This window comes from Myxine glutinosa, chromosome 12, assembly GCF_964187855.1.
Source record: "Myxine glutinosa chromosome 12, kmMyxGlut1.1, whole genome shotgun sequence".
In the NCBI taxonomy this organism is placed as follows: domain Eukaryota; kingdom Metazoa; phylum Chordata; class Myxini; order Myxiniformes; family Myxinidae; genus Myxine; species Myxine glutinosa.
The window spans coordinates 105,004,070-105,028,020 of NC_136272.1; the positions used below are offsets into that span (position 1 = coordinate 105,004,070).

The 23,951-nt window shown below is 43.3% G+C and overlaps 1 protein-coding gene across 4 annotated transcripts in view; it reads left to right on the forward strand.

The window, feature by feature from the left end:
* The window catches only part of LOC137437728 (polypeptide N-acetylgalactosaminyltransferase-like 6), a 288,057-nt gene that overhangs the window by 52,229 nt on the left and 211,877 nt on the right, over nt 1–23,951 (forward strand). Inside the window, exon 2 of one of the 4 annotated variants that reach the window (XM_078766161.1) lies at nt 8,911–9,038. The exons of the other annotated variants lie outside the window; for them this stretch is intronic. The gene's annotated coding sequence lies outside the window, so the exon portion shown is untranslated. The remainder of the gene's footprint in view (nt 1–8,910; nt 9,039–23,951) is intronic. 4 annotated transcript variants of the gene reach the window in all.

Consider the following 23,951-nt stretch of genomic DNA (forward strand, 5'->3'; position numbering starts at 1 on the left):
CCCCTTGCCCGCATTTCTTCTTCCACCATCTTAAGCCAAGTCTTTCTTAGTCTTCCCCGTCCTCTACTTCCTTCTACATTCATTTCCATCACTCTTCTCATCCAGTGACTTTCATCCTTCCTCAACACATGACCAAACCATCTCAACCTGTTCCTCTTCACAGCATCAATCACAGGCTCTATTCCCATCATCTTTCGCAATTCATCATTTGTCTTCCTCTCTCTCAACGATACTCCGCACATCCATCGAACCATTCGCATTTCCACCCTTTCCAGCCTTCGTTGCTGCTCTACGTTCATTACCCATGTCTCGCTCCCATAAATCATAACACTTCTCACACGTGCAGCATACACCTTTCCCTTCAGCTTCAACGACACTCCCCTCCTCATCAGCACGCCACTCAGTTCCCGAAACTTCTTCCATGCACATCTCACTCGAGCAACCGTTGCCGAGTCTGATCCACCTTCTCCATTCAGCATGTCTCCGAGGTAGCAAAATGTTTTCACACCTTCCAGCTTCACGCCGTCTCCAAGATCCAACTCAACATTTCCTCCATCTGCAGCTCCCTCTGTGCACACCGTATATTTGAATGTAGCTGCCACACTGGTTAATGACCCTCTCAATCCACTACATTTTTGATGAACCCACTCAGCGCACATTGTACATTGAATGGAGTTCACTCCGACACCCTTCCTGCACACAGCACAGGGCCACTTCCCAGTTCTTTCCACCTCACCACGTGCTTTACCACTTGCTATCACCTTCGTCTTTCCGATATTCACCTTCAGACCTTTTGTCTCCATACATTCCTTCCACTTGTTCATCTTTTCCTTCAGTCCATCCATACTTTCCGCAATCAACACCAGATCATCTGCATACAACAACTCCCACGGTATACCCTCCTTTACGTTCTGAGCCAGCACCTCCATCACAGCTACAAATAGTAGTGGACTTAGTACCGACCCCGGATGCACTCCCACCTTCACCTCAACCTCAACACTGTTCCCGTCCTTCGTCCTTACAGCTGTGCGCGCTCTTTTGTACATTGCCATCACTACTCTGATCAACCATTCCTCCACTCCTAACTTCCTCAATGCCCATGTCAATACTTTGCGTGGAACCCTATCGAATGCTTTCTCCAGATCAACAAACCCAAGAAACAATTTCTTCCTCTTCTCCATGTACTTCTCCTGCAACTGCCTCACAATGAAAAGCACGTCTGTCGTTCCTCTTCCTGGCATAAATCCAAACTGCATTTCGTCGATCTTCACTTTCTTCCTTATCCTCCTCTCAAACACCCTTTATAATACCTTCATGCCATGCTCCAATAACTCTATCGCTCGGTACGAGCCACACTCCAGAGGGTCACCTTTCCCCTTGTATAGAGGGACAAGGGTACTCAGTTCCCAATCCACTGGAATGCGGCCTTCTTTCACCACCAGATTACAGATCTCTGTCATTCTCTTCACACCCGAACTTCCTGCTGCCTTCAACATATCTCCCACAACTCCCGTCGGCCCTCCCGCTTTTCTACTCTTCATTGCTTTTATCGCTTCCTCAACTTACTTCTCAGTTATCTTCTCTGCCGGTCCTAAAACTGGGTTACTCTCTATGTTGCCACCCCATTCATTCTCTGTATTCAACAGCATTTCCATATATCTTTTCCATCTTCCTTTAATTCCATCTGGGTCCACAACGATTTGTCCCACTTCATCCTTCAAGCAACTCACCCCCATCACATCACACCTCTCTTTCGCTATCTGCTTTGCAATCCTGAATACCGCTCTCTGACCCTCTTCCAAATCCAAACGTTCTCCGAACATTTTCCTACATGCCCCCTGTGCCTTTGCTACCTCTTTTTTTGCAGCCTTCTTGGCTGTCTTGTAACTTTCATGCTCTGCCTTTTCTGCCCCCATACCCTTCGCCTTCTGCCACTCCTTGAACTTCGTCCTCTTCTCGTCAATCTTCTTTCCAACTTCATCATCCCACCACTATGTTTCCGAGTGCCTCGGTGGTCCTTTTGTCCATCCACATACCTCACCCACGGCTCCCAACAGACTAGCTTTCATTGACATCCAACCACTTTCAAGCTCAACCACATCATCCTCTACCCTACTCAGCATCTCTTTTAATGCCTCCCTTACTGTCACCTCTTTCAACCTCCACACCTTCATTCTCGGTTGGTACTTCACCTGCCGAGCTCTCCTCGCACCTTTCACCCTTATGTCGCAGACAACCAAGTGGTGCTGTGAAACAGCCTCCTCCCCCGGGATCACCTTTGTGTCCCGGAGGTGCCCCCTATCTCGCCTACGCACCATCAGATAGTCAACGGTTGTCGTCGACCCACCTGACGAGTATGTAACAGGCTTATTATCTTCTTTCTGGAACTGAGTATTACAAATCAACAAATCAGCTCCATCAGCAAACTCCAAATCCTTTCACCTTCTCCATTTCTCACACCATATCTATAACCCCCATGAACTCCCTCAAACACACCCATACTCCTTCCCACATGTCCATTTTGGTCTCCTCCTACCACAACAACTTCCTCATCTTTCACGTTTTCCATCAGCTTCTCTATCGCACACCAGAACTTGTCCTTCTCTTCATCGCTCCGACCAACCTGCGGCGCATATCCCGAGATGACGTTCACCAAGAGCTTTCCAATCATCATTTTCACCATCATCAACCTATCACTCACTCTAGTCTCACTCACCACACTGTCTACAAACTCCTCAGAAAACAGGACACCATCACCATTCATGCCCTCCAGGCACCCTTGCCACACAAACTTGTATTTCTGTCCCTGCCTACCCTTCACCATTCTCACACCACTTCCCTTCCATCTCGTCTCTTGCACACAACATATGTCCACTCTTCTTCTGGCCAATACTTCCACCACTTCTCCTGATCTCCCTGTCATTGTCCCTACATTCCATGTCCCAAACCTCAGAAACCGATCTCCACTTCGGGCTGCACTCTGCCCATATGTAGTTGTAATTGTCATGGTTCTCTTTTTGAGGCAATGTTTTTATGGCCGGATGCCCTTCCTGACGCCAACCCTCTTAGTCACCTCTTACGACATGCAGGGATACGGTGTACCTATTCTAATCCAGGGTACACACTGGGACTGTCACATACCCAATCTCTCCACAAAATCTCTTCCGAATCCGTCCACCACTTTTCGAGATGTACTTTTTACAAAAAGACAGATAGGGGTGAAAACATAACCTCCATACACCTTTGGTGGTGGAGGTAATCACACCTCAAGGTGTAACTATTGGCAACAATTAGCTGAACTTTGTTTGACATAAACTCAAATCTTGCTGGTTTATATGAAATGTAAATCCCTTCACTGTTGTGGGACCAGAAACCACATGCCCTGTCTGCTATTTCTGCATGCTTACTGACCAAGTGGGTGTGTCCTTTCTTTAGTCCACATAAGCAGATCTCGAAAGGTAGCTTGGCCAATTGCATGTTGAAAATGTGCACGCTCTTCCTGTTTTGTGCAGGTTTTAAACACAGGTCCTCCTCTGTATTATAGCCCCTTGTATAACAACTTGTATTTCGCCTAATGGTTGGAGCATACTTTTTGGATCATGGAGGTCAGTAGTTTGATGCTCGCTCTGGCCAAGTCCGACCAAAACCTTTTAAAACAGTGCTTCCTCGCTTGATGCTCAGCATTTAGAGGATAGAGCGCAGATAGACACTGTACGATGGTTTCTCATAGGAGGAGGAGGAGGAGGAGGAGGGTTCATTTCGCCATAAAAATGGCCCACTGTGTGTGAAGAGAAAAGCATCTAAAATATTGTGTGGTACCCAGAGACTTCGGAAGTTGCTTCAATTTCCCCAAGCTTGGAGGTTGTTTGTCTGAAGTCAAGTGCAGTGTTGTCTTATGTCTCGTGTATTTGTCTGCATGTATGCGCGTGATTTGCATTGCAGCTCGTCCATGATCCTTAGCTTCTGTAAAGAAATGTTAATGATGGAGGTGAAACTAAAAATGTATGTGTAGCCACAGAGGCACTTAGATTTGGCTTGAACTTGGTATCTTGATGCCTTGGTATCTCTCCCAGGTTACTCCCTCCTCCGGTATGATAGACCTGAGCCTCGTCCTGGAGGTGGGGTTGCTATCTTTATAAAAAACTCTCTTCCTCACTCGCCCTCCACTGCCCTCTCTCCACCTCACACCCAGGAATACCTTTGGCTACGACTTCCCCTTCGCTCCCACCTTTTGTTCATATGTGTGTTGTACCGTCCACCAAACAGCGATGACTCCATCTACATCTCACTGTCTGATAATATGGACCAACTTCTATCTACCCATCCCAACTCTCTCTTCCTCATATGTGGTGATTTCAGTTGTCACCATCCCATTTGGCTGGGTGTGGGTACCTCTCTCACCAGCCATGGCTCTTCAGCAAAGGACTTCTGCGACTCACTGGGACTGACACAATCTGTCAATTTCCCGACCCGGATCTCAGTCAACAGAGCATCTTCTCTTCTGGATTTGGTTATGACAAACTTCCCTGAAAATGTCTGCTGCTCTTCTTCTGCTCCAATCGGCTCATCTGATCATGTGCTTGTCAAAGTGGACATCTCTCTGACCATTCTCAGAGAGCCTCCTCAGCGTCGACGAGTCTGGCATTTCACTCAGGCCAACTGGCACGGTCTTCAAGCAGCCATCAATCATCTGGACTGGTCTCCCATCTCTACTGCCTCTGACATCAACTCATCCTGGGAATTCTTTCAAAGTAAATTGCCCTCTCTCATGCACAGATTTATCCCATCTCGTCTTCAGTTGTCATACCCTTCCTCCCGTCCATGGTACACGGAATCTTGTGGTGAGGCTGTTGCCCTGAAACAACTTGCTTTAGTCTCCTGGAAAGCACATCCAACGGAAGGAAATCTCATTTCCTTTCACAAAGCCCGAAACAAGTGTGTGTCCACCCTCAGGAGAGCCAGGAAACAATATCTCACCGTTCTCAAGACCGAACTCTCTTATCTGTCTCCCTCTTCCAAATCCTGGTGGCGTTTGGTCAAATCTGTTTCTGGTGTTTGTTCCCCCTCCATCCCCTCCCTCACCTCAAACGGCTTAACGGCTGACTCCGCACGTGAAAAAGCTGAATGCCTCAACTCTGTGTTTGCCTCTAAATCTTGTGTCCCAACCCCATCCCTCTCTGTACCCACCGTACCCAGTCGTACCCAGCTGCTTCTGGACTCTGTGTCCTTTCCTCCTGACAAGGTGGAAAAGTTTCTGTCTACCCTCGACTCTGATTCTGCAACTGGTCCTGACGGCATCAGCCCACGGGTCCTAAAATCATGTTCTTCTGCTCTTTCACTCCCTCTTTCTGTTCTCTTCACCCTCTCTTTTGCTCAAGGTCATCTGCCATCTGCTTGGAAATCAGCCAACATCACCGCTTTGCACAAAAAAGGTGCAAAAACAGATCCCAGCAACTACAGACCAATCAGCCTTCTCCCAATTATCAGAAAGGTCATGGAATCCATCATTGCTTCAGATATGAAATCTTTCCTCTTCTCCAATGGCTTGATCTCTGATCATCAATTTGGTTTCAGACCTGGTCACTCTACTCTGGACATGCTGCTTCTGCTTTCTCAACAATGGATGGAGGTCCTCAACGCCAAACAGGAAATTAGAGCTGTCTCCCTTGACATTTCACGTGCCTTCGATACGGTCTGGCACCCTGCTCTGCTCACCAAACTCTCCTCCTTTGGTATCCATGGAAATCTCCACGCATGGCTGGCGGACTTCCTCTCTGGTCGTAGTCAACGTGTGGCCCTGAATGGGTTTCTCTCATCTCCTCTTCCTGTTCAGGCTGGAGTTCCCCCAGGTAGTGTTCTGGCCCCTGTGCTTTTTCTGGTCTTCATCAATGATCTCTCTGACTCTCTTGAAAATCCTCTCTATCGCTCCATTCCTCATCCCTCAGATCGGCAGTCTGCAGCCTCCTCACTCTCTGCAGACCTGGACAAAATCACAGACTGGGCAAACAAATGGAACATGTCTTTCAATCCTGATAAATCTCACACTCTTACGATGTCTCTCCGAAAAGACCGACTGGAAAACCCTCCCATCCACTTTCTGAATAATTCTCTCCAAGAAGTTCTGTCACTCAAGCTTTTGGGTCTCACTATTTGCCATGATCTTTCCTGGGAAAACCACATTTCAAATCTGGCCTCCAAAGCCAGTCGCCGACTGGGCATCCTCCGTCGTGCGAAGTCCTTCCTTGGCACACCTGAGCTCCTCACCACATACAAGGCTTTCATCCGCAGCTCTATGGAATACTGCTCTCCCCTCTGGTCTGGTGCTCCTGCCTCACACCTAGCCCGTCTTCACGCTGTTGAAACCAAAGCGTTCAGAATCATTGGAATCTCCCGCGATGAAGCTAACTCCAAGGGCCTTTCACTCACTCACCGCAGGCAGGTTGGTGGTCTTCCCGTCTCTACCGACTCCTCTCTGGCCTTGCCCCCCCCAGCCCTCTCTGGGCTCTGTCCCCCAAATATTCCTACAGGTCGCACAAGATCTGCCTGCAACCCTCTTATGGTTAAACTGCCAAAATTAAGACTTCTGCTCACCTTCACTCCTTCATTCCTCTTTTCTCCCGCCTCTGGAACAAACTCCCTCACTCTCTTCAATCCCACTGCACCCTCCAGGTCTTTAAAACAGCTGTTCACCACCATCTCTTATCCTCCCCCATCCAAAACCTTGATCTTTTCTACCCCCGCTAATTTCGGTCCCCTTGTGTTTTATACCTCTCCCCCCCGCCCTCCCCCTCCCACGCCTCCTGCCCCCAAGCCCTCTCCCTCCCACACTTCTCCCTGCTCTCAAATGTTGTGGTTGTGTGCTTCCCCTTCTCTCCCATCTTGTCTTCCGCTCCCTCTTTTTGTGTGTTTTGTTTGTCTGCTTGATTTGTTTGTGAAGTAAATGTCAGCTCTTTCACGAGCCTCGATTCAGTATACAAAAAAAAAAAAAAAAAAAAAAAAAAAATACTTAGATTTGGCTTGATTTGATTACAAGACTTTCACGAACCGGCTGTGACCAGGTCTGATTTTGGACTGAAGGCAATTTGGGCAGGAGTTGGTAATTTGTTCAGGGTGCCGGTGATAACTCGCCTACTCCACCAAAATCACCGTGACATTTGTCCACCAATGACGGTGCTGCCAGATGGCTTGATGTCTTTTCGGTGGATGACGCACACATTGATGCCTCGCCCTGTCTGACAAACATCATGGTGATAAATAATAGCTGGGTGGAGATTGGAACCTCGACTGGACAGCGAAGAGAGGAGTTGATATGCCTCTCAGCTATGCTGCCAGTTCATTGATGATTCATTGATGTATTGGCCTTTGGACTAGGCTACATCTCAACAACAACAAACAACAGGTATTTTAAGGCCATTTTCCCTGCAAGAGCGGGGGTTAGCCTCGGCTACATCTCGGCACAATACAAACAAAAAACCAATCACTTGCTTGTGCAGCTTTATGACATTCAACACCCAATGATCACAATGCATTTTGAAAATACCATTTGAAGTTATGCATTATATAAATTCCTCATTTTTACTTTGCTTTGAAATAACTATCAGTGAAGAGATGAATGCTTTGGGCAGTCCTGTTTTTTCTTCGTTTCATCTTGTCTTGTTTGTTCAGCAGCGCTGTGAGTTATAGTTGGAAGAACAAATTCTGAAAAGATCTTCAACAATAAATTGGTGTCCTCTATGCTTTGCCCATGTCCAGATTTTTCTCCAATTTGATTGTGTCTCTGCAGCCTTCTGCTCGGGCTTTTCGTATGTTGTGATGGTTTGTTTTTTATTTGCCAGTTTCCCCATAGGATCGAGGCTCGTGAAAGAGCTAACATTTATCACACAAAAAAAAAATCAACCAGACACATAAAACATATAATAAGGGGAGCGGTAGACTAGATGGGGAGAGAAGGGGAAGCACACAAACACAACATTTGAGAGCAGGGACATCGAGAGATCTGTGGGAGGGAGAGGGCTTGGGGGGAGGAGGCATGGGAAGGGGGGGGGGGGTGGGAGAAGTATAAAACACATGGACACTGCTCGGACTTCCAGGAAAGGAGTTGGTATTTCAAAAAAGTGGATCTGGGGTGAAATTAGTTGGGGTAGAAAAGATCAAGGTTTTGGATGGGGGAAGATAAGAGATGGTTGTGAACAGCTGTTTTAAAGACCTGGAGGGAGGAGTGGGATTGAAGAGAGTGAGGGAGTTTGTTCCAGGGTTGGGAGAAAAGAGGAATGAAGGAGTGAAGGTGAGCAGAGAGTCTTGATTTTGGCAGTTTAACCATAAGTGGGTTGCATTATACAACATTGTATTGTGATTATACAACATAAAAGTGAGGCGAACATACTATCTCCAATTCGTATCGTACTTAGGAGGAAAAAGGAAGTATCATTATATTCAGGAATACAAAAAAAACCTTGGCAGGTGGAGAAGCGTGCAGGCACTTGCAGAGTTTCGGGAGGGTGGAATGGCATGGGGAGTGTATGGGAGACGATGCGGAGGGGAGCTTCAAAATTCTGCTGTTTTTGCATAATTAATACAGAGATGGCCGCTAATTCCACACATTGCCACACTCTCCCAACATTATTTTCCTTGGTTTGCGGGAGATCGATTTGTACGCCATGCAGCACAACACGTCTGCTTTGCCGACGTCCACTGGGAATAATTTGAGACAAACACTTTATGCTACAAGATTCTGGTGCTATGTTTTGATACTTCAAACTGTTTCTATGCCACAAGTTTACGTCCGTTCCAGGTCTTGGCTTATTGACATTTCTGCCATTGCCTTGGCTGTATATTGACGCGACTTGAATGGCTCAGTCTGCCTATCACGTACTGATTCTCATGGCGAGCGTGTTGCATTGGCTTTCCTAGCAGTTTGCATTTTGACGCTGACCTGCCTGCCCCGTTGGCTCGCTACTCGAGTCGGAGAAACTACCTGCAGATGCCCATGTTGGCTATTCTTTGTTCGATGAGGTTTGCAATATGAAACTTTCACAAAGGTGAGCAAGATGAGAAGGAATGTTGTCTACCACTTACATATTTCTTTAATTTATCTTTCCATTAAAGCTGGAAATGTTTCTCAGCTGTGAAGGCAGGTACAGGTAACATTGATGTGTTTTAGCCTCTCTCTCTCTCTCTCTCTCATGCCCTTTCACCTCTCTGCCAAACCCCTGCCTCCCCAGGTCACACGTGTTCAACCAGAAATCCTTATCTTATGCCACTCTCCCCAAGTCTTGCTTAATGTTCATGCTATTCATTCAACCCCCTTTCCTCTCAATTGTTGAACCGTCTTCCTGACTGTTCTCTCCTGCTTTTCCGTCTATGATTCAACTTTGCCACCCACTGCTACCAAATGGTCTTTTTCATGTCTGCCTCTGAGCTTTACAACATCCGCTCAGCCCCTGTGTCCCTTTCACCTGCAACTCATCACCTCGTGTTGTGATGCATGTGTATTCTTGTCCTTCTGCTTCGCTTCTGCCTCACTTACTCTTTGTTGAAACTCAATGCTCTACTATTTTGCTCTTCATTGGCCTTGACATCTGTATTAAAAGCGGGGTTGAGAGAATCCACTATAAATGGATGAGGTGTGTGTGTCTGTTTTTTGTGGAGTTCTACTGGAGTTTTCTGATGTGGAGTGTGATACACCAAAATCATCTTCATGACCTCCAGAGTTGATGATGTGAATTAACTTCAAAGAATTCCCATGTTTTAAACACACGCCATGTTAAGGTATGTAGAGCAACTTAATACGTCCTTCCATGGCATGGCATTCCAATGACAAAATAAGCTGGAACAGCACTCCGAAGAGTGCATACCTCCGCTAGGCTGAACAGTTTGTGTTTTGCATCCCAACCAAAATCGAACTGGCTTGTTCTTGTCACACACTCAACCTGTCCACCAAGTTTTGTCTGAATATGTCCATAACGTTTTCAGATATCGTGATTTTTTTCATCATTTTCCCCCCCTATCTCTCAATGGTGAAGAATTACATAAAATATTCTTGGATCCAGGTCCCGATCCGGACCGTCACCAAAATCTAATAATTTTGTCCTTACACATACCCAATCTCTCCACCAAATTTCGTATGAATCAGTCCACAATTCTTGAGATATCCTGTTCACAAACAGACAGACAGGGATGAAAACACAACCTTCATCCCCCTTTGGTGGTGGAGGCAAATCAAAAACAACTAGAATGGCACTCAGTAGAGAGCATACATCCGCCAGGTGAACAGTTTACGTTTTTTTTATCCCAGAGTAGACCAGAAAATCAGAATATACCGAATCATATTTAATCAAAATTATCCGTCCACAACGTTTTTGAGATATCCTGCTATATATAGTTTTTGGCCCCATCTCCCAATGTCCAAGAATCACTTCAACAAATTCTACTATCCTGATCCGGTTCCGGTTCTTCACCAAAATTGAATCGATTCTTCCTTGTCAGACACCCAATTCTTCCTTGTCAGACACCCAATTCTTCCTTGTCAGACAAGGGGGTTAACAAGGAGAGATGCAGAAAATAGGGCAAAATGGAGAAGATTGTCATGGGGACCGCAAGGCTAACCCCCGCTCTAGCAGGGAAAATGGCCTTAAAATGCATGTTGTTGTTGTTGTTGTTGTTGTCTTGTCAGACACCCAACCCGTCCACCAAGTTTCGTCCAAATCCGTCCACAACTTTTTGAGATATGCTGCTATGTATCGTTTTTGGCTCAATCTCCCAATGGTGAAGAATCATTTTAAAATTTCTACTAGCCGGATCCGAATCAGGATCTTCACTAAAATCTAATCATTTCGTCCTTGTCACATACGCTACATCTCTGCCAAATTTCGTCCGAATTCGTCCACAACTTTTTGAGACATCTTGTTCACAAACGGACAGACAGACAAACAAACAAACAGACAGACAGGGGTGAAAGCATAACCTCCATCCTCCTTTGGTGGCGGAGGTAATGACGTATCTGCCTTTGTCTTTGCTATCAAATTCATTGCCACAATTGGTTGATTCTCTCACTTCCTATTGTTCAGCTTTTTAAACAACTTCACATGGTGCAAAACTTCCCACACCAGGAACGGTAAAAGTTTATGATGCTGTTGTCAATGTGGAGAAATTGAAGGGCATCCATAAACATCACTGCAAAGGGAAACATTGTTGAATTTGCTTGCCTTTATCAACGCTGTCAAGCAAATGGTGTTGTTTAATCGAACAAGTGTTGCATGTGCAAGTTTTCCCACCGTGTTGTATATCCCTTGCCCCTTTTTTTAACCCTTGGCATTTCCCTGAGAGAGCAGTGTATTGCCTGGAACAGCTGCTTACCTGGACCCTTTAACACCACAATTGGTTCATGTCTTCCTTAGGTTAGGCCAAATTGGGGATCAAATATAATTATAAATTCACAATCTTCAAGTTAATGAGCAATTGCAAAATTATCAACCGAGACCTTGGTGTGTTTGGAATGTTTTTTGACCCCTAAAATTATCTTGGTGAACTCGTAGTTGGATTTCCAACCTCACTTTAATACAGATTACTGTATGTGCAAATATTTCCAGCATGCTCAAATGGGCTGGAAACGGCTATTTCTTCTGTGGTTAATCAAATGAATTTCTTAAGAAGAGCTAAACAAGAGAGATAAATGTGATGAAGCTCCAGGATAGATACTAAATGGTACAACAGGTAAGATGTGGAGTAAAATGACAGGTGAGCAGTAAATAAAACGAGGAAGATGGAGATAAAAAAAAAAAAGAATCCATTTTTCACCAACATTATGTTTCGCCTGGTGTTGGGCTAGTGGCTAGGGTGCCGGCTTAGGATCCTAGGATCCTGGGTTCGAATCCCGGTCAATCGCTGAATTAACGCCAGGGGGGTTGACTCAGCCTGTCATCCTTCCGAGGTCGGCTAATTGAGTACCAGTTCACTGGTAATTCCCTGTTTGTCGTTAAAGGCGACAAAAAGGATTGGCGTCAGGAAGGGCATCCGGCCGTAAAACATTGCTTCAAAAAGGGGACCCAAAAAAACAACAACAACCACGGTGCCCGAAAAAGGCCAACCCCCGCTTTGCGGGGAAAAATGGCCTCTAAAGGTGGTTTATTATGTTTCGCCTATTGAAGTCAGTCTTGAAATACACCTTATGGTTGGGGCTAGCCACCCCCACACACTCCACATCAACCCCTTCTACACAGAGAGGAACTTATACATTACACTTATCAGCTGCAGGCTAAATGCATTATGAGACACGAACTGCGAGAACATTACAAGATGTACAAGTTAATGGATTTTGGGAGTTTAACTTGAAGGGAGAAGAACATGAGCATCCTGGAGGAGCTGGGCAGGGTCAAAGGGCAGAGAGAATAGGGAGCGAGATCGGAGGAGAGGTGGTTTAAAAAAAAAGAAGAGGCACCCCGACATGCATGTGATGCGAGAGCAAGTGGCCTTGCCAGTCGGTCTTTTTGCAGGCGATTTGAATAATGTTTAGAGGTTTAGTCTCGAGGAGAGATGGACGACCTCCTCTGAAACTTGTTTGTTGGACTTACAGGGATATATGTATATATATATATACACACAGGACCGGTCAAAAGTTTTAGAACGCCTCAATTTTTCCAGTTTTTATTGAAATTTATGCAGTTTAATGTCTCAATGTACTCTGAAATTAAGCATAGAACAAATAAACAATTGGAGTTAAAAAAGAAATCATAGAATCATTTTGTTTAACAAAATTTAAGTTAAGTTTTTGACTCAGCAAAGTAGCCCCCTTTTGCAGATATAACCGACGAACACACACGTGGCATTCTTTCTACAATGGAAATCAAATATTGTTCGGGAAGTTCTTCCCAACACTGTTGCAGAAGTTCCCACAAATGTGTTGCACTTGTAGGTTGCTTTGCTTTCACCCTTCTGTCCAGTTAATCCCAAACCAGCTCGATGGGGTTTAAGTCTGGAGACTGTGCTGGCCATTCCATGATTTGAAGCCCACCGTCTTGTTCTTTTCCTCTAAGGTAGTTTTGACATAATGAAAGCCCACTCGAAGTTTAATGAAAGACCACAGAATCGTGTTTCTCACAGTCTGAGAGTCCTTTAGGTGCTTTTTTGCAAACTCCAAGCGGGCTTTCATGTCTCTTTCACTGAGGAGAGGCTTCCGTCTGGCCACTTTACCATAAAGCCCAGATCGGTGGAGTGTTGCAGTGATGGTTGTCCTTCTGGAAGTTTCTCTCATCTCCACACAGGATCTTTGGCGCTCAGCCAGAGTGACCATCGGGTTCTTGGTCACCTCGATTACCAAGGCCCTTCTCCCCCGATTGCTCAGTTTGGCCGGGCGGCCAGCTCTCGGAAGAGTCCTGGTTGTTCCAAACTTCTTCCATTTAAGAATTATGGAGGCCACTGTGCTCTTGGGAAACTTCAATGCAGCAGATTTTTTAGGCTTCCCCAGATCTGTGCCTCGACACAATCCTGTCTCTGAGCTCTGCAGGTAGTTCCTTCGACCTCATGGCTTGGTTTTTTCTCTGATATGCATTGTCAGCTGTGAGACCTCATATAGACAGGTGTGCGACTGTGCGCCTTTCCAAATCATGTCCAATCAATTGAATTTACCACAGGTGGACTCCAATCAAGGTGTAGAAACATCTCAAACATGATCAAGAGAAATGGGAGGCACCTGAGCTAAATTTCAAGTGTCATAGCAAAGGGTCTGAATACTTATGTAAATGTGATATTTCAGTTTTTTATTTTTAATAAATTTGCAAAACTTTCTAAAATCCTGTTTTCTCTTTGCCATTATGGGGTATTGAGTGCAGATTGATGAGGGAAAAAATGAATTTAAACGATTTCAGCATAAGGCTGCAACATAACAAAATGTGAAAAAAGTGAAGGGGTCTGAATACTTTCTGAATGCACTCTATGTATATACAAAAAAGATAAATATCCTTGATAAATATCCAGTCAGAGCCCCGACCTAAATCCAATCAAAAATCTGTGGCATGACTTGAAGATTGCTGTCCATCAATGCTCCCCATGCAACTTGACTGAGCTGGAACCGTTTTGTACAGAAAAATGGGCAAATATTGCCCAATCAATGTGTGCAAAGTTGGTAGAGTCCTATCCCAACAGACTCACAGCTGTAATTGCTGTCAAAGGTACTTCCATCCACCAAGTATTAACTCAGGGGGGTGGACACTTATCCAACCAAGTTATTCTAGTTTTGTATATTTAATGAATTTTCTGAAATTTGTAGAATTTGTTTTTCACTTGGAAGTTGTGGGTTACGATGTGTAAATAAAGGTGGAACATACAGATAGATGTGGCCAGTGCCACAGACAGATAGATGTGGCCATCTTTGTGTAATATATATTCTAGCAGGTAGGTCTACCTGCAGATCACCCGTGCAATGTGGAATGTGACTTCAAGTCCTCAACTTCTCCCCGTTCCCCATCACAAACCCCACGTCCTCAACCTCCCTCTCCCAACCTGAAGGCTTCAATCCTCTCCCACTCAAAGCCTTCAAACACCTCCCTCGCCATCACAATTCCTCAATCCTCACCCCTCCTTCCCTGATGTATCTGCCTCCCAACTCTGTCCCATCTCTGCTCTGCCCACCCTCACTCCGAACCCCAACTCTCTGTCCTCCCCTCTCCCCTCTGATAAAAGTGTAAGGGCTGTTTTACAGCGTTTTTTTTACAGCATTATAGCGTTTTTACCACGTTTGGGAAAAGTAAATAAATAAAACAAATCTCGCTTTTGATTCCTACCAACCCACGTATGTTTATTTACTTCACACTAGCAGGGTGAACATAAGTAGAACTCTCTTCCACGGAAAACCTTCCCTTTATTTGGGCGGTGTATCGGCAACGAAGCGGTGCCTCACATGCTCCCAGAGATTTTTTTTACTGCTAACACGTCAGCGTTGATTTAAAGTGATCCACACACTTATTGCCACAAAAGAATGTTATTAATTTGTATAATTTCCCAGAGATCAGACAATGAAGTGAAAATAAATGATAAATTTCAAAGTGAAAGTGTCAATGATGGTGAATGAAATTGACAATCAGGAAAAAAAACGTGTTATTCTATACATCTCACTAAAACAAACTTTGCGAATTTGCGTTATTGGGGCATTACCTTCTTTGTTACTAGAAGGTGGATGGAGGTTATGTTTTCACCCCTGTCTGTTTGTATGTTGGTTGGTTGGATTGTCTGTCTGCCTGTTTGTTTGTACGCAGTACTACGTCTACATCGTTGCACATAGCATCGCCATACTTTACACACATATTTGCCTTGCCCTGGAATAGGCTGCGCCCAATTTTTAACTCTCTAGGCCCAAGGTCAAGCTCAAGGTCACCCAAAACGTGAAATCAGGGGGGTCGAGTTTTCATTTAAAATATATTTCAAACCACTATAACTCTAAAAGTACAAGAGATATGCATACACTTACAGTTACTGGCATATAGGAAGTCACATACGACATTTCATTTTGCACCCTGACCTTTGACCTTGAGTGACCTTGAAAGGTCAAACTCGAGGTCAATTTTTTTTTTTTTTTACTAATAACTGTCAAACATTATCCGATTCCCTTCTAACCAACACCCCTGAAAAAAAAGTACATTCCGGCAAGTCCTCGGTCTCCGACCGATTTCTAGTTTGTTTGTTTGTCTGTTTGTGAACAAGATATCTCAAAAAGTTGTGGACGGATTTGGATTAAATTTGGTGGAGAGGTTGGGTTTGTCTAAAGGACGAATCAATTTGATTTTGGTGAAGATCTGAATATGGATCCGGATAGAAGTGTTTAATTTTTTTTTAAAGTGATTCTTCGTCAGAGTGATGGGGCCAAAAACAATATGTAGCATATTTCTAGAGGTTGTGGATGAGTTATGACAAAACTTGGTGGATCAGTTGTGGAAGTGACAAGAACAAGCTGATTCGATTTTGGTTCTTGTCAGATTCAGTCCATCAGTGGGGTACAAAACATAAACTGTTCAGCCTGGCAGAACAATCATCTGGCAGACAAGCTTTTGTTCTTTGCAGATTATGAGGTTTTTAGCATGTGAGACACAATGTGTGACTAAGGCTCACCATTACAGCCAGTAGGTACTAATCACACACACACACACACACACACACACACACACACACACACACACACACACACACACACACACACACACACACACACAGTTTGTGCACTGCACTATATCTAGTTCCTTCATCATGATTGCCATGTGTTCTGCTAACATCAAGCATCACCCATTAAGCCATTTGCATTCCCTTCTTCATTACAATAGCACAGCCAGAGAACTATGGTTTCTGGTTGGAATGTAATAGGTAAAACGTCAGTTTTCTCCAACCTTGCATTACTGTGATGTCACTACTAACAGTAAGCTCAACTGTGACCCCTTGTGGGCACGTGTATAACTTTTTGAAGCCAGAACTGTTGGTGTATTTTGCCACAGACAGCGGCAGGAGGGCAGCTGCCAAGGTTTCACCCTTGTTGGGGACCATCAGCACAACAGAGTGTATGTAGTTACTATGAACTGAAATGACCAATCCATAACAGCTCATGTGTTATGATCATGTTAGTTGATACTAGCATAATGGGCATGGAACAAATGGAGAAATTGGTCTGTTCAATTTTGGCCCTGTAGTGCATGACCTGTTACAAATTCATTATAATTCAGATGCAAAGGGGGCCATTTTTGTCTCAAAGCTGGATTTCCAACGTGCATATCACCCAAGTGATAAAACGTAAAACATTGCTTCAAAAAGGGAACCGAAAAACAACAACAACCACGGTTCCCAAAAAAAAAAGGCCAACCCCCGCTTTGCGGGGAAAAATGGCCTCTAAAGGTAGTTAGTTTTTTTTTTTTATATCACCCAAGTATGTAGAGTCAGCCTAATGAGACCCAAATACCACCTTTTAGAGGCCATTTTTCCCCGCAAGCGGGGGTTGGCCTTTTTCGGGAACTGTGGTTGTTGTTGTTTTTCGGTCCCCTTTTTGAAGCAATGTTTTACGGCCGGAAGACCCAAATAAAAGTCCGTATTTGAACGGTTTGTGTCAAACACCGCTCCCGTCCTGAAATGCTGTGTGTCCGAAGGAGAGCCCGAGATGCAACACTCCCCAAGTTGTCTACACATCAAAATGGCTGTTTTTGGTTGAACTAGGCATGCCTACCTACCCATTGCTTTGCTGATGGGTTTAATCAAAAGACAGCGAGTTGTTCTTTACAAACATATTGCATGTCTATCTGCAAGTCTCAATAAGGATATAAAATAAAATGAAAAAATGCCTCCAACCCTTCTTCTCATGAATTAACCAGTCATTCATAGATAGGCCAGAGGCTTTGTTCGTGCAATAAACTCTTCCTGTGTTTGATTGACAACTGTCGGCTTTGTTTTGCAAATGTTCCACAATCGGGATTAGTCGAGTTTCATCCCAAACAGACCTCTGCGATCTATCTGCACTGACTTTCGCAGTCCGCCTCAATACCCTTCACCAGTGATGAAGACGATGCACTTTTCCCATCAGCTCAGTTATTATGCTTGCTTGCTTGCAAGGGAAGGATGAAATGGAGAGATTTCCACAACCTCCTAGAAAGCCAAATCTTCTCTTTGGCTACAGATCGTCCGGCACCGGGGAAGTCGTGGACGTGCAATGATTTGGATGCAGCATAAATCAGAAATTTCGTTTTTAAAGCTGGCAGGGTGAAGCAGAAAATCCGAGAGATTTGTTGACTTGAATGCAAGGAGCCAGGTACGCATTGCTTTTTATTGCATGGCCCATAGAACAGCCATTGTCTGTCCGTATGTCCCCACAAACGAACACCAATCAGAGCTGAGGATCTGGTCACATGACGGGGGCGGCATTTAGTTACCATTACAGTTGCATATTTTACTGAAAATAAATATAATAACCTCCTGTGGAACGTTTTTGGGGTCCCAGCAGGTGTCATAAGGTAGGTAGAAGGTTTCAGAATTTTTTCAATACAATTATGATTTTGAAATGCGATCGACATGGACCTTGCTCCCGAATCCGGAAGTGATCAGAAGACGACGGTTCGCTGGTTTGATAATATCTCAATACAGTTGTGATTAAACATTATATTTTGATATATTGATAATACAGTATTAATTTGCGATTGGAGTGATGAATGCTGCTGGTTGGAATGAAAATATAGAGCATGTTGGCAATGCCTGACATTTGAATGAAGGTGGCACACGAATGTGTAATTTATTGGTTCATAGTTTTATTGTTTCATCGCCATTCGCCGTTTTTTTTTTACCCAAATCATTCATGAACCCGACTGTCCATGCATGAAGTCCAAAAATTTAATACTTACTTTATGTGCTAACTGCTAATTGGTATCCCCACCCAGGTCATACGATCCTCTTCAACTGAAATATCAAACAAGTCTGGCTCCACCGTTGTTAGACTATCGGTCTTGTTTATATTTAATATTGTGTAATGTAATGCATACCTTCATTTTCACAAGGGATCCAAACTCGACTCTAAAAATGCTCCCGTGTTTGCCACAGCTTATTGTATCGTGATTTTTCTCATATTATTGCTGCAAAGGGCGTTTCTCCAGATGCTTTTATAGGTATTTGGACTCTGGACTTTAACTCTTCATAAAAGGACTTTGATTCGGTCTCGTGCTGACTCAAAATACTTTGGTGAGATGCGGATCAGAAATACTGAGCCTTGAAGCACAATTGGCTCACTTTGCATCAGAATTATTATGAACTAGCAGGGACACACGGAAATTCCGCATCATGTAAAGTGTGACTTAAAGTCCAGAGGGAGGGGGTGAGAAGAGGGAGAGAAAGGGATGGTGTGGGAGGGGAGGCGGGAGGAGAAGGGTAGTGTGGGAGTCTGGAGGGAGGAAAATGGGTGGGATGAGGGAGGGTAAGGGGGGGGTAGAGGTCCACAGGGAGGAATGGGATGGGAGGAGGTGGGAAGAAGGAGGGGAAAGCGTTGGGTGAAAGTCCGGAGGGGGTGGGGTGAGAGGAGGAGGGAGGGTGTGGGATGGGAGGAGGTGGGCAGGTGGGAGTCTGGAAGGGAAAAGGTGAGGTGGCAGTCTGGAGGGAAGGGGTAGGAGTCTGGAAGGTGGGGGGTGAAGGAGTGTGAGGAGGGAGGAGAAGGGGTAGGGTGGGAGTCCAGAGGGAGGTTGTGATGAGGGATGAGGAGTGCTGGGAGGATGGATCCGGCATTGCCCGGCAACACCGGGTACCATTGCTAGTGGAAAATATAATATACAACCGGAACTCCTTGGATAAAGACCTTTATAATGATATGGTTTTTATGGTCCATGGTCGAGTAGTTTAGTGAAAATCACCAGATACACAGACAGACAAATGAAAAATCACTCAAAGAGCGACACTTGGCAAAAGAGAACAAAGTGGAATGCCTATCAGTAGAGCAAGCATCCTTTTTACCTCAAAAATAATTGGTGGTTGAATTCAATGACCTGATATGCAAACCCTCTTCAAATTTTAAGTTAATTGGATGAAAATTGACAATTTTTGAAATTTGGCCTATTATATGTTGATGTTTTGACCTCAAAATATATAGGATTTTGTCAGACCACGAACCCTACCATTTGGTGAAGTTTCGTGAAGATCGGTTTAAAATTGTGACCTGTAGGCAAGTATAAGTGAGCGGACAGACAAACACAAACACACACAAACAAACAAACATACAAACCGGAGTGATAAACATACTTGTCACGATTTTTTTTTTTGGCCAAGTAACAAAGAAACAGAATAAGCATATTGTTACGTTTATGGGGGGTAGGCAATGGAATACCTTAGGCTAGGTGGGATTGAATAGTGGGTAGTGTGTGTGCTACGTATGTCGTGTAGCCACCTTCATGTATTTGAGTCAGGCCGGATGTCGCGTAAAGTTGTATATTTGTCTCCATGCGAGGGGTGGAGCTATGCTAATTAGTTAGGGTATAAGGAACAATTCCCTCCACTAGGACAAAGTAGAACCGACCAATGACATATTTCTCCATTTGGTCCATGTCCATCTTGCCCTTTAGCGCCAACTAACGCGAGGATGGCAATACATGAACTTTTATGGATGAGCAATAATTATGCCTCCGCCGACGAAGTCACCGGAGGCATTATGTTTTCAGGTCCGTCCATCCGTCCGTGATAGGTTTTCGTTACCGCGATAACTTGAGAACGGCTAAAGGGATCTTGGTCAAAGTTGGCAAAGGTATGTATAATGATATAAGTAAAGATAAACTGATTAGATTTTGGGATCACAAGGGCAAAGAGCAAAGGTCCGAGGTCATGTTAGGTAAAAATACTGTTACTGGGATAACGTGTGAACCAGTGAGGGGATTCTGACCAAATTTGGTACACTAATGTAGAATGATGTAAAGATGAACTGATTAGATTTTGGGGTCAAGTGGTCAAAAGTCAAAGTCTGTAATTGGTCTATAACGAGAACGGCTGACGTGATCTAATTCAAACTTAGTACATGCATGTATAATGATGTAAAGATTAAGTGATTAGATTTTGGGGTCAAAGGTCAACAGTCAAATTTGTAATAGGTCTATAACTTGAGAACGGGTGAAATGATCTAATTCAAACTTGGTACAGGTATGTATAATATTGTAAATATTAAGTGATTAGATTTTGGGGTCAAAGGCCATATCTGTAATAGGTCTATAACGTGAGAACGGCTGAAGTTATCTAATTCAAACTTGGTAAAGGTATGTATAATATTGTAAATATTAAGTGATTAGATTTTGGGGTTGATGGTCAAAGGTCATATCTGTAATAAGTCTATAACTTGAGAATGGCTAAAGGGATCTAATTCAAACTTGGTACAGATATCTATAATGATGTAAAGGTTAACTGATTATATTTTGGGGGGCCCAAGGTCAAAGGCCAAATGTCAGAGGTCATGTCAGGTACAAATGTGCTAACTTGGGCACAGCTGAATGGATTTAAATCAAACTTGATACAAATATTATAATGATGTAATAATGTGGGTGGGGGCATATCAGTCGACGTCGTGCCATCGAAGAGTGCCGTTCTATTTTTGATTTTAAATGAGTCATTTGTGTCTGACAGTCACGATTTTTTTCAACCGATTTGTCAATTATCTGTTTTCCCACACGAGGATTGTTGATAAAGGTCAGTTAGCAAAGAAATTGATCTACAACTACCCCTTTTGATCATGTCTAGACAAATACTGAAAAGTATAGATTTGGTAGTCAGGGCATCACTTGCAATCCACTCGTTTCTGCGACAAGCATCAATGTGCTTCTGTGGTCGAGGTTCGCGATGGTGATCTGATGAGTGCCATTGTTGCGTCACAGTATTGGAGGTTTGAGACCAAATTTAGCTCCCACTTTACACTGAAATTTGAATCATTACCTTTTACCTTGTGTTTTGGCATCAACACTCCAGGTTTTGAAAGCGATACTGCTGCCGTATCCAGCTTCGGTTTGAGAAGCTATTATTTTTGAATTGCTGTATCTTTCATGATTGCTTCCTTGTGAATGATCTTGGATGTACATCATGTGCAATCCAACGATCATTAAACAGTCGTATAAACTAAGAAGGCACATCCTACAGCTTGTACAGTGTGCCATTCCTACTTGTATGTGAATACATATATACTTTAGCTCTCAATCAAAAGGCTCCATTGATGTATAGTCCATGTATACCGAGTAAAAGTCTCCTTAAAAAAAAAAAAAACAAGAGTATCCATGACTGGTTTAGCCTCAGGATTTCTGTTTTGCTGTGCTTTTACTATGTATGCATTCATGATTGTGCCGACCGTGAGGCTGAATTTCTGTCATTTCATTCAACATAATCAAATTAGCTTCTCCGTGAGTGAGAAATCACATTCTCTTTTGTGCACGTTTTTTCTGTTTTTTCATCTGCGGTCTCAAGAACACCGTTTTGATCTGAAAAGTCCATTTTGTGATACACACTGGAGACACCACTGCTGGTTTGATGTCTTTTCAAATGTATTATTCCAGTGCTTGTCTCATTTCCTTTATTAACCTCAGATAGTATCTTGTATAATTAATTATCCCCATATTGTTAATTATACTGTACTATAACTTAGTTATTGCTTTTTTTTTACCACTTTGGGATCAGTTGAACCATAATTCTTTGATTGTTGCCTGCTCCATATTTGTCCTCCTTGAACTTTTATTTGCCGTCTTTCCATACGGACTTTGTTTCTTTTGGAGAGAGAAAGAGGGATTCAAAGAAAGATCGATTGAGAGGTAGATCGATCTAACCCCACAGCTTGTCGAGTGTCTGATTCAATGATCATCCAGATCAACAGCAGATCCACAACGTCAGTTGCGTCCAATGACTCAGAGAGCAAGAGAGGTGGTATGTTGGGGAAATGGTATATTGTACTAACACGGTTGTAGCTCCTTGACAGAAGGATATTATTCCATCTCGTCCAATGTACAGTGAAGTGTACACCAGCGAGAATTCATTGTTTGTTGGTTTATTACTTGCAAAATCGAATATTTTTCAAGTATATTGGTTGGTCTTGTGCATTTTCTGTCTGTTTGTCTGTTTGTTACTTGCAAATTCGAAAATTTTTGAAGTATATTTTGTTATTCGTTTGTTATTGCGTTTGCGTTTGTTATTTTGTCTGTCTGTTTGTTTGTTACTTGGCAAAAAAAAAAATTTTTTTGCAAGTATGTTGACCACTCCGGTTTGTGTTTGTTTGTTTGTTTGTCTGTCCACTCACTTATACTTGCCTACAGGTCACAATTTGAAACCGATCTTCACGAAACTTCACCAAATGGTAGAGTTCGTGGTCCGACAAAATCCTATATATTTTTGAGGTCAAAAGGTCAACATAGGCCAAATGTCGACCACTTTTTTCACATTTCTAAAATCCTCAATTTTCATCCGATTGACTTGAAATTTTAATATGATTTACATATCAGCTAACTGAATTCAACCACCAACTATTTTTAAGATCAGCTTAGGCCAAAAGGTCAACATAGGCTAAAGGTCAACCCCTTCTTTTGAATTTCTAAAATCCTCAATTTTCATCCGATTGACTTGAAATTTTAAAAGGATTTACATATCGGCTAACTGAATTCAACCACCAACTTTTTTTTGAGATCAGCATAGGCCAAAAGGTCAACATAGGCCAAAGGTCAACAACAATTTCAAATTTCTAAAATCCTCAATTTTCATCCAATTGACTTGAAATTTGAATAGGATTTTCATTTCAGCTAACTGAACTCAACCACCATTTTCATCCGATTGACTTAAACTTTGAAGACGATTTGCATGTCAGGGCACTGAATTCAACCACTAATTATTTTTGAAGTCAAAAGGATGCTCTCCCGAGTGCCATTCTACTTTGTTCTGTTTTGCCAAGTGTCGCTCTCTGAGTGATTTTTCATATGTTTGTTTGTTTGTCACTGGCCTACAGGTCATAATTCTAAACTGATCGTCACGAAACTTCACCAAGTTGTAGAGGTTGTCCCAATTGAGAAGCCTATTGATTTTGAGGTCAACTGTCAAAGGTCATCTGGCGGTCAAATGTCTAAAATCGCCAGTTTAAATGCAATTGACTTGAAAATTGAACAGCATTTGCATATTGCCTCACTGAATTGGGAAACAAACTATTTTTGAGGTCAAAAGGTCAAAGTTTAACTCAAGGTCAAACTTCCAAAATTATAAATTTTCATCTGAAAAACCGTCAATTTTCATCTGATTGACTTGACAATTGAACAGCATTTGTATGGTGCCTCACTGAAATGGGAAACAAACTGTTTTAAGGTCAAAATGTCGAAGGTCAACTCAAGGTCAAACTTGTAAAATCATTTTTCATCTGAAAAATCGTCACTTTTCATACTATTGGCCTGAGCTTTGATCATGATCGTCAATTTTAATCTTGATGAAATGGGCAATTTGCTGCCTCAATG